This window comes from Triticum aestivum, chromosome 7B, assembly GCF_018294505.1.
Source record: "Triticum aestivum cultivar Chinese Spring chromosome 7B, IWGSC CS RefSeq v2.1, whole genome shotgun sequence".
Classification (NCBI taxonomy): domain Eukaryota; kingdom Viridiplantae; phylum Streptophyta; class Magnoliopsida; order Poales; family Poaceae; genus Triticum; species Triticum aestivum.
This window is the reverse complement of record NC_057813.1, coordinates 611,277,090-611,289,338: the sequence shown is the minus strand read 5'-3', so window position 1 is coordinate 611,289,338 and position 12,249 is coordinate 611,277,090.

Genomic DNA, 12,249 nt, shown 5'->3' with positions numbered 1-12,249 from the left:
ATCTGGAAGGTTCTGTTCAAGGCCGGTGAAGTCCCTCCTCCCCTTTCAAAAGACCGGGGGCTCAGCGCCACGCGCATTGCCAGTCCGGTAAGTCCCTTCACTATTTACTAGACGTTCCCTTAGTGCATTCGGGGGAGGTTTGTTAAATCACCTTGCTGACCAAATAGGAATGGGTGGAGACGGCGGAGCGGATCAACTGTCCGGCTCCATTGCCTAAGGACCCAGTAAGCGCACTCCTGGCGGAGATGCTAGTTCCGGCGCCTTACAAGGTGCTGGAGAAAAAGGCCGAAAAAAGGCCGCGGGGACCCGACAGGGTCTTCGGCACGAGGCCGCACCCGACGCCTCGCCAGAAGAGGACGAGGCGCACTCCCCCCACGAAGGAGAGGAGAGGAAGAAGAGGAAGGCCACCTCAACTGAGCGGGCCGAAGGGCCCAAGAAGGTGGCCACGGGGAACAGAAAAGGTCATCGGTGCAGGGCCGTGATAGAGTCATCGTCTGAAGACGACGAGGAAGATTCTTCCCCTAAAGACGGGGGAAATCATGAAGAAATGCCTCATCCCCGAGCTAGGAAGGACAAGCAAAGGAAGGCCGCCCCATCGGGGGAGGCCAGGACGCCGAAGAAGTGAAAGGCGTCCCTCCCAGATCAATCCACCACAGCCGCTTTTAGCGACAGGGAGTGGCTGCCCAGGGGCAAACCCCGGGCGAGGTCTTAAGTATCCGCATTCCATATTTTTTGTACGGCTTTTGACCTCATGTTTTGTAATGACGCCGAACACGTATATGCATTCCAGCCGGGGCTGATCTCGAGGAATCCTCTTCGGAGGAGTCTCTGAACGAGTCGGAGATGAATTCGCTCCCGACGGCGAGCTCTCCACGACCCGTGGATGACACCGAGGTGTTCTCCCGGAGGATGCCGGAGCAGGGGGCAACGGTTCGGGAGATGCTCCAAGGAAAAATCCTGGGCGCCGGACTCATGGGGGTGAGACCCCCATGGATTGTGAAGACAGGAGCCAGAGCAAGCCTGGCTCCCAGCCGGACACTGCGCCGGAGCCTACAAAGGTTCCGGATTCCGGCAAGCAGTCCCTCGGGAAGGAGGGCGAGCCAGCTGTGCGATGACCTCCGTCCAGCCGGAGGCATCGGATAACTTGTTGGAAGTGCTTCGAGGCACTTCCATCGAGGATGAACACCGTACACTTATGGGTACGGTGATTGAGAAGGTGTGGTCCGCCAAGAGCGGATTCATCGAAGCCTGCACCAGCCTGCTAACAGGCTTTGAGGTAAAGAAAGTGTGAGGAAATATCACTCGCTAGATAGTAGCCCCTGATACTCTAGTTGGTGTTCGGAACGAAAAGCCAAATAGAGGGTCAATTAAAAAAGAAAAAACCGTAGGAAGCCAATAGTACTTGTCTGTATGAATCAAATAGGCACTGCTGCTAACCGCCGCTGCACGCACGGGCGAGGTTGCCGGACTCAAGCGCGAACTGGGGCAGGCCGAAGAAGAGCTCGGCCTTGTGAAGAAGCAACACGAGGTGAAAAAAGGTGAGAAAAAAACCCCGTCCATATGTCGTATAGAGGATAAAAAGTTGGTGATGCTAAGAAAAAGCATCATGGCTTTTGATGCGGACCGCGAGCGAAGTGGCGGCCCTGAAGGAAGCGCTATCTGCGGACGAAGCCAAGGCGGATACTGAGCGTGCCGAGTGAGAGAAACAAGATGCTCGGGTTGGAGAGGTGCAGCAAGAGCACCAGGAGCTCGGCCAGAAGTTTGGCTCCCTGGAGCATGACTACAAGACGCAAGCGTCTAAGCTTGCAAAGGCCATCCAGAGCGCGGCTGACACCAAGGCCGAAGCCCACAAGGCCCTTCAGGAAATCCAGGAGGCCAAGAAGATAGCGGAGGGTAAGGCATTCTTTATGCAAAGCAATCATGTGGAGGAGCCATTTCTGTTACTTGCACGAATCCGGAGCTCTCCAGGGGCATTCGCAGATCTGCCATGCGGCGTCTCGGATGCTGCAGAGTTCTATCGCGCTGAAGAGGGGAGCTCTACGGAGAACCTGTTCTGGTCCCAATATACTGGGGCCGAACACCCGATGCCTCTGAGTGACCAACTAAAGCAGCTGGTCGAACTCCACAATGCGGCCGAACGGGCCATGGGAGACCTCATAGTCCGGATGTGGCCTGGCGAGCCCCTGCCCGGCAGCTACTTTGGCCTGGTGAAGCAGATGGTGCATGCCTGTCCACAGCTAGAGGTCATCAAGCAGTCCGCATGTATTGAGGGTGCCCGATGGGCCTTTGCCCGCGCGAAGGTGCATTGGGGCAAGCTAGATGCTGAGAAGCTCTTGAAGGATGGACCCCCGGAGGGCAAAGAGCATCGCTGCCCCGAGAAATATTATGATGGCGTTATGAAAGGCGCTCGTCTTGTGGCGAATGAATGTCCCAAGAACATAATTTTTGAGTTAATGTACTCATGTCATCCGTGTAATACGAGAACGGGTTTATTTGTGCTATGCAACACTTTGTTTGATTTAAAATATTACCTGCTCTGCGGTCGTTTATCAAAATCTAAAAGTAGGCCAGTCGTCGGCTTCCGCCCCCTTGTAACTAGTACTGGGGTATTCGTGGAAACCCAAACACTCTTTATCCAAAGTTTTGGTCCTTTAAGGAGGTGTTTGGCGCAGCGAACAAGGCAATCAGACTATTCGACTTTATAACTCTCAGTTGCCCATAGAAGTCTACAATTTTAAATTTCGGCAAAGCCCCTAGTATTCGGAAGGCCGAACTGGGGCGCTATACACACCTAAATCGGACGAAGCCGATTCCTCGCCTTAAGCGGAAAAAATCTTTAGGGATTTTGGTACCTCGCGAACAGCGCCCAGCTCTCGCCACATCATGACGGTCAGTTTTTGGCTTTCTCTACTGAGGTGCTCGTCCGGAAGAACCGGGACACAATCACAGTAGTTCTCCCTGCGCTGCCTTAGCCGATATAATGGAACATAAGGTACCAAAACAAGGGAGTCGGGCTAACCCAACTATTGACCCAAGACATGATTCGGAGTTGATGCATATAATGCTATAAGTTTGGGGTGCCACACTGTTGAAAGTGTTCGGACTTTCCTTGCCATAATATGGGGCTCGATAAGAAGCCCCTGGCTAAATGACCGTACCAAAACGTATGGATGCAATATTGAATAAATATTCAACAAAAAATATGAGGATAGTAATAAGAAGCTGACGCTACGTACTACTTCCAATTTATTTGGACAATACGGCAAAACGTAGATGTACAACTGATGCATTAATCAGAAAGAAATAGGACTATTTGACATGTCCTATCCAAGGGCAGGCTACATGCAGGTATGTAAAGGCAGGTATAACGATCATTGAAGAAGACCACTTGGATATCCCCTTGTGTGCAGTGCCTATTGCCTCCTTGGTGTGCCTTCTATGATGAGTCCGGCTAGTCAATCTCTCCGAAGGGGCTGCCCGAAAGTGGGGTCCTCAAGAGAGGAAAAAAAGGTGTGCGGGCCTCCTGGCGGCTGAACCGCACTCTGGCCGCATTGTCATCTCGCCTCCACCTATGCCCATGGTATTTTGAGCGCGTAATTGTGCGCGCGTGGTATGAATGCCGCTTGAATGGGGCTGGGGTGGAGGCTGGATTGCTAATCGAGCTTCTGGCGTGCCTGACTATCCTGTTGCGGGGTACTTCGGACTCGCTTGACGGTGTTCGGGGATGTCGTTGCCGGATTGGCTGTTTGTCAGAGGAGGCTGCTTTGTACTTCTGCCGCAAGGGCCGCAGTATGTTCTTCTGTACGGAGGGAGCGGTCGTATTTCCATTAACTGTGATGACCCCACGAGGTCCTGGCATCTTGAGCTTGAGGTATGCATAGTGTGGTACCGCGTTGAAACGAGCGAACGCGATTCGTCCAAGTAGTGCGTGATAGCCACTACGGAAGGGGACGATATCGAAAATTAACTCCTCGCTTCGAAAGTTATTCGGAGATCCGAAGACCACTTCCAGTGTTATTGAGCCCGTGCATCAGGCCTCTACCCCTGGAATTACACCTTTGAAGGTGGTTTTGGTGGGTTTGATCCGTGACGGATCGATGCCCATTTTGCGCACTGTATCCTGAGGCTGCTGCCACCGTCCATGAGGACACGTGTGAGGTGGAATCCATCGATGATTGGGTCAAGGACCAACACGGCTGAGCCGCCATGACGGATACTGGTGGGATGGTCCGTTCGATGAAAAGTGATCGGACAGGATGACCATGGGTTGAATTTCGGGGCGATGGGCTCCATCGCGTAGACGTCCCTAAGTGCATGCTTTCGCCCCCGTTTGGAGATGTGAGTGGCATAGATCATGTTCACCGTTTTTACCTGAGGGGGGAATTTCTTCTGTCCTCCAGTGTTCGTACGCCGGGGCTCCTCGTCGTCATCTCTATGCAGCCCCTTGTCCTTGTTCTCGGCGTTTATCTTGCCGGCCTGTTTGAACACCCAGCAATCTCTGTTAGTATGATTCGCTGGTTTGTCGGGGGTGCCATGAATGTGGCATGAGGGGTCGAGTATGCGGTCCAGATGGACGATCCCTAATTGTTTCTCTTGAACGGCTTCTTCCGCTGACCGGATTTTAAGTTGCTGAATCCGGCATTGACTGTCGTGTCCTCCGCATTGTTGCCATTATTTCGACGCTTGTGTCTGTTGCGCCGTGGCTTTCCGTTACCATCACGGGTGTCTGAAGTGCCAGGATTTCCTGGCGCGGTATTGCTGTGAGCCAGCCAGCTGTCTTCGCCCGCACAAAAGCAGGTCATTAGTGTCGTGAGTGCCGCCATGGTCTTCGGTTTTTCTTGGCCGAGGTGTCGGGCAAGCCACTCGTCACGGATATTATGCTTAAAGGCCGCCAGGGCCTTGGCGTCCGGACAGTCGACAATTTGGTTCTTCTTAGTTAGGAACCGAGTCCAGAATTTCCAGGCTAACTCTCCGGGCTGTCGAGTAATGTGACTTAAGTCATCAGCATCCGGTGGTCGCACATAGGTGCCCTGGAAGTTATCGAGGAATGCGTTCTCTAGATTTTCCCAACTACCAATGGAGTTTGCTGGCAGGCTATTCAACCAGTGTCTAGCTGGCCCTTTAAAGTTGAGTGGGAGATACTTGATGGCATGTAGGTCATCACCGCGGGCCATGTGAATGTGGAGAAGAAAGTCCTTGATCCACACCGTAGGGTCTGTTGTGCCATTGTATGACTCGATGTTGACGGGTTTAAACCCTTCTGGGAATTCATGTTCCATTACTTCATCAGTGAAGCAGAGGGGGTGTGCGGCGCCTCTGTGTCGGGCTATGTCGCGGCGTATCCCGATTGGGTCTGGTCGGTAATGTCCGGCCTGGCCGGATTTATCAGCATTGTATCCGGCATGACGATCGGTGTCCTGAGTTGTGGCGTGCCCCCGTGATCCGTAGATCGATCTTGGTTGTCCTGCGTTGTTGTCCAATATGTCTCGCAGGTCCTGCGCATTGCCCCGGGCCGTAGTGAACCGGCATGGGGGTGCGGGCTGGTGTCCGGCCTGAAATATCGTTTTATCCCGGCCACGTGGTGGCTGGTCAGCCTCGTGCTGTGCTGGATTTTCAGGCTCTTCGGCCTCTTCTTCGAGCGGTTTGTGTTTTGGGTATCCCCTGCTTGGGGGTTTGAGTCAGTATTCCTCGGCCGCCAGGACTTCAGTCCATCTGTCTGTGAGCAGATCTTGGTCAGCTTGGAGCTGTTGATGCTTCTTTTTCAGGCTTCTTGCAGTGGCTATAAGTCGGCGCTTGAAGCGCTCCTGCTCTATGGGATCCTCTGGTACGCCGAACTCGTCGTCACTGAGGCTCACCTCGTCCTTAGAGGGAGGCATATAGTTATCATCCTCCAGGTATCCGTCCGTTGCCTGTTCGTCTGGGCTAGCCAGCCCGTTTTCCTGTGCAGCTTGCTCGAATGTGGGTTGATCAGGGTCATACTCCTTGGCACCATCTGGCTTTTTTTCTCTAGTGCTGGTATTGTTGTGGTGGGTCTTGGAGCGGCGCCGATGACGCCCATGTTTTGCTTTCTTCCCCGAGGGGTTTTCTCCCGTTGCCTCATTGCCATTGGTTTCTTTGGGAGTATCCACCATATTATATCATATGAAGAGGTGGCAGTCCAGCGCCCTGTGGGCGGTGGTTCCTATTCTTCTCCCGCATCGTCATCTATACCGTCGATGTCTTCAAAGTCGAAGTTAAGCACGTCGGTCAAGTCATCGACCGTGGCTACTAAGTGGGTGGTGGGTGGGAGACGAATTTCCTCGTCGCCGGTTTCCCATTCAAGCCGAACATAGTTCGGCCAGGTGTCTCCTGACAACGAGAGAGACCTTAATGAATTCAGCATGTATCCGAAGGGTGAGTGCTGAAAGATATCCGCGGCAGCGAACTCCATGACTGGAGCCCAGTCAGATTCGATGGGCACGAGTGCGCGCGGTCCAGAGCACATGGCCGGAGACGAGTCTGGGGGCCCGGACATACAAATTTCCTTAGCAGAGGAGTCTGCGTTCGGCTCCAACGCTGATGAGTGTGCGGCCTCCGGGGCGGGGTCCTTCCACCCATCCTCGGAAGGTACGATTTTCCCTGATGTGAAGTCCGGAGCGGTAGCAGGTGCGATGTTCCGAATACTGTCCGGCTGCTGATCTAGGTCGTGCACGTCACGATTGTTCGGCGCTCCTGACACAGGCCCGAATCCGTCGAAGATCAAGTCTTCGCGGATGTCGGTGGTGTAGTTTAGGTTTCCAAACCTGACCTGATGGCCGGGGGCGTAGCTATCAATCTGCTCCAGATGGCCAAGCGAATTGGCCTGCAGTTCGAAGCCGCCGAACACGAAGATCTGTCCGGGGAGAAAAGCCTCACCCAGGACAGCGCGGTTGAAGGTTGGAGAAGCAATCTAGCCTTGTAGCAACGACATACAGGAACTCTCAATGAAAGCACCAATGTCGGTGTCAAAACCGGAGTATCTCGGGTAGGGGGTCCCGAACTATGCGTCTAAGGCTAATGGTAACAGGAGGCTGGGGACATGATGTTTACCCAGGTTCGGGCCCTCTCGATGGAGGTAATACCCTACTTCCTGCTTGATTGATATTGATGATATAAGTGTTACAAGAGTGGATCTACCACGAGATCAAAGAGGCTAAACCCTATAGGCTAGCCTATGGTATGATTGTAGATGATGATTGTTAGTCCTATGGACTAAACCCTCCGATTTATATAGACACCGGAGGGGGCTAGGGTTACCCAGAGTTCGTTTATAGAGGAGGAGATCTACATCTGGATCGCCAAGCTTGCCTTCCATGCCAAGGAAAGTCCCATCCGGACACGGGAAGAAGTCTTCTATCTTGTATCTTTATAGTCCAACAGTCCGGCTGTCCGGATACCCCCTTATCCAGGACTCCCTCAATAGTTAATTTGATTCTGCTGAAAAATAGAAACTTTGCGCGCACAAAATGATTTTAGTAATTCACAGGAACGTGCTTTTGCGTTGATTATTTTTGATATAGATCAACAGACAAATTGTCCAGGACTTCCTATTTTGGTATGATTGTTAGAGTTCTAGAAGTATTCGAGAGTTACAGATTGCTACAGACTGTTCTATTTTTGACGGATTCTATTTTTCGTGTGTTGTTTGCTTATTTTGATGCATCTATGGCTCGTATTAAGTGGTATGAACCATAGAGAAGTAGGAATACAGTAGGTTTAACACCAATATAAATAAAGAATGAGTTCATTAGAGTACCTTATGTGGTGGTTTTGCTTTCTTTCACTAATGGAGCTTATGAGATTTCCTGTTGAGTTTTTTGTTGTGAAGTTTTCAAGTTTTGGGTAAAGATTTGATGGATTATGGAATAAGGAGTGGCAAGAGCCTAAGCTTGGGGATGCCCATGGCACCCCAAGATATTCAAGAATAGCCAAAAGCCTAAGCTTGGGGATGCCCCGGAAGGCATCCCCTCTTTCGTCTTCGTTTATTGGTAACTTTACTTGGAGCTATATTTTTATTCGCCACATGATATGTGTTTTGCTTGGAGTGTCCTCTATGATATTAGTATTTGATTTTTAGTTTACCACAATCATACTTGCTGTACATACCTTTTGGGAAGAAACCCACTCGATTGAAATTTATTAGAATACTCTATGTGCTTCACTTGTATCTTTTGAGCTTGATAGTTTTTCCTCTAGTGCTTCACTTATATCTTTTAGAACACGGCGGTGGCTTAATTTTGAAGAAATTGTTGATCTCTCATGCTTCACTTATATTATTTTGAGAGTCTCTTAGAACAGCATGGTATTTGCTATGGTTATAAAATTGGTCCTGGAATGATGGACATCCAAGTTGGGTATAATAAAAACTATCATAGGAAGTGAATTGGATGCTATGATCAATTTGATGCTTGATAATTGTTCTGAGATATAGAAGTGGTGATATTAGAGTCATGCTAGTTGGGTGATTATGAATTTAAACAATGCTTGTGTTGAAGTTTGTGATTCCCGTAGCATGCACGTATGGTGAACCGCTTTGTGATGAAGTTGGAGCACAATTTTATTTATTGATTGTCTTCCTTATGAGTGGTGGTCGGGGACGAGCGATGGTATTTTCCTACCAATCTATCCCCCTAGGAGCATGCATGTAGTACTTTGTTTTTGATGACTTGTAGATTTTTGCAATAAGTACATGAGTTCTTTATGACTAATGTTGAGTCCATGGATTATACGGACTCTCACCCTTCCACCATTGCTAGCCTCTCTTGTCCCGTGCAACTTTTGCCTGTACCATACACCCTCCATATACCTTCCTCAAAACAGCCACCATACCTACCTATTATGGCATTTCCCTGGCCATTCTGAGATATATTACCATGCAACTTTCCACCGTTCCGTTTATATGACACGCATCATCATTGTCATATTGCTCTTTGCATGATCATGTAGTTGACATCGTATTTGTGGCAAGGCCACCTTCATAATTTTCATACATGTCACTCTTGATTCATTGCATATTCCAGTACACCGTCGGAGGCATTCATATAGAGTCATTCTTGTTCTAAGTATTGAGTTGTAATCTTGAGTTTTAAGTAAATAAAAGTGTGATGATCTTCATTATTAGAGCACTGTCCCAGTGAGGAAAGGATGATGGAGACTATGATTCCCCCACAAGTCGGGATGAGACTTCGGACTTTATAAAAAAAGAGGCCAAAGAGCCCACCAAATAAAAAAAAGAGGCCAAATAAAAAAAAGAGAAAGGCCAAATAAAAAAATGACAGAAAAAGAGAGAAGGGATAATGCTACTATCCTTTTTAACACATTTGTGCTTCAAAGTAGCACCATGATCTTCATGATAGAGAGTCTCCTATGTTGTCACTTTCATATACTAGTGGGAATTTTTGTTATAGAACTTGGCTTGTATATTCCAATGATGGGCTTCCTCAAAATTCCCTAGGTCTTCATGAGCAAGCAAGTTGGATGCACACCCACTTAGTTTCTTTTGTTGAGATTTCATATATTTATAGCTCTAGTACATCCGTTGCATGGCAATCCCTACTCACTCACATTGATATCTATTAATGGGCATCTCCATAGCCCGTTGATACGCCTAGTTGATGTGAGACTATCTTTGTCTTCTCCACAACCACCATTCTATTCCACTTATAGTGTTATGTCCATGGCTCACGCTCATGTATTGCGTGAAAGTTGAAAAAGTTTGAGATTACTAAAGTATGAAACAATTGTTTTGCTTGTCATCGGGGTTGTGCATGATTAAATACTTCGTGTGATGAAGATAAGCAACATCCAGAATATATGATTTTGTAGGGATAACTTTCTTTAGCCATGTTATTTTGAGAAGACATGATTGCTTGATTAGTATGCTTGAAGTATTACTATTCATTATGTCAATATGAACTTTTATTCTGAATCATTTGGATATGAACATTCATGCCACAATAAATAAAATTACATTGAGAATTATGCTAGGTAGCATTCCACATCAAAAACTCTGTTTTTATCATTTACCTACTCGAGGACGAGCAGGAATTAAGCTTGGGGATGCTTGATACGTCTCCAACGTATCTATAATTTTTGATTGTTCAATGCTATTATATTACCTGTTTTGGATGTTTATGGGCTTTACTTTACACATTTATATCATTTTTGGGACTAACCTACTAACCGGAGGCCCAGCCCGTATTGCTGTTTTTTTTGCCTATTTCAGTGTTTCGAAGAAAAGGAATATCAAATGGAGTCCAAACGGAATGAAATCTTCGGGAGCGATCTTTTTGGAACAAACATGATCCAGAGGACTTGGAGTGGAAGTCAAGAAACAACCGAGGCGGCCATGAGGGTGGAGGGCGCCCCCTACTGTGCACGCCCCCTATCTCGTGGGCCCCTCGGGCGTCCACCGACCTACTTCTTCCTCCTATATAGACCCATGTACCCCGAAAACATCAGGGGATCCCATGAAAAACTATTTCCACCGCCGTAACCTTCTGTATCCGCGAGATCCCATCTTGGAGCCTTCGTCGGCGCTCCGCCGGAGGGGGAATCGACCATGGAGGGCTTCTACATCAACACCATAGCCTCTCCGATGAGTTGTGAGTACTTTACCAAAGACCTTCGGGTTCATAGTTATTAGCTAGATGGCTTCTTCTTTCTCTTTGAATCTCAATACAATGTTCTCCTCGATCTTCTTAGAGATCTATTTGATGTAACTCTTTTTGCGGTGTGTTTGTCGAGATCCGATGAATTGTGGGTTTATGATTAAGTTTATCTATGAGAAATATTTGAATCTCCTCTGAATTTTTTTATGTGTGATTAAGTTATCTTTGCAAGTCTCTTCGAATTATCAGTTTGGTTTGGCCTACTAGATTGATCTTTCTTGCAATGGGAGAAGTGTTTAGCTTTGGGTTCAATCTTATGGTGTCCTTTCCCAGTGACAGCAGGGGCAGCAAGGCACGTATTGTATTGTTTCCATCGAGGATAAAAAGATGGGGTTTATATCATATTGCATGAGTTTCTCCCTCTACATCATGTCATCTTTCTTAATACGTTACTCTGTTCTTTATGAACTTAATACTCTAGATGCATGCTAGATAGCGGTCAATGTGTGGAGTAATAGTAGTAGATGCAGGCAGGGGTCGGTCTACTTGTCAGGGACATGATGCCTATATACATGATCATGCCTAGATAATCTCATAATTATTTGCTTTTCTATCAATTGCTCGATAGTAATTTGTTCACCCACCATAATACTTATGCTATCTTGAGAGAAGCCACTAGTGAAACCTATGGCCCCCAGGTCTATCTTTTATCATATAAGCTTTTAATCTATCTTCTATTTGAAATGTTTACTTTCCAATCTATATTATAAAATTCCAAAAATATATTTATCTTATCATACTATCTCTATCAGATCTCACTTTCGCAAGTGGCTGTGAAGGGATTGAAAACCCCTTTATTGCGTTGGTTGCGAGTTATTATTTGTTTGTGTAGGTGTGTGGGACTTTTGAGGAGCCTCCTACTGTTTGATACCTTGGTTCTCAAAAACTGAGGGAAGTACTTACGCTACTATTGCTGCATCACCCTTTCCTCTTCAAGGAAAACCAACACAAGCTCAAGACGTAGCACATTACCATTAGTGTCAGTCTTCCTCTTGAAGATCCATTTATTCTCTATGGCTTGCCGATCATGAGGCAAGTCCACCAAAGTCCACACTTTGTTCTCATACCTGGATCCTATCTCAGATTTCATGACCTCAAGCCATTTTGCGGAATATGGGATCATCATCGCTTCCTCATAGTTCATACATTCGTCATGGTCTACTAACATGACTTCCAGAATAGGATTACCGTACCACTCTGGTGCGGAACATGCTCTGGTTGACCTATGAGGCTCGGTAGTAACTTGATCCGAAGTTTCATGATCATTATCATAGGCTTCCTCTCTAGTTAGTGTAGGCATCACTGGAACTGATTTCTATGATGAGATACTTTCCAATTTGAGAGAAGGTACAATTACCTCATCAAGTTCTACTTTCCTCCCACTCACTTCTTTCGAGAGAAACTCCTTCTCTAGAAAGGATTCATTCTTAGCAACAAAGATCTTGCCTTCGGATCTGTGATAGAAGATGTAGCCAACAATTTATTTTGGGTATCCTATGAAGACACACTTCTCCGATTTGGGTCCGAGCTTATCAGGCTGAAGCTTTTTCACATAAGCATC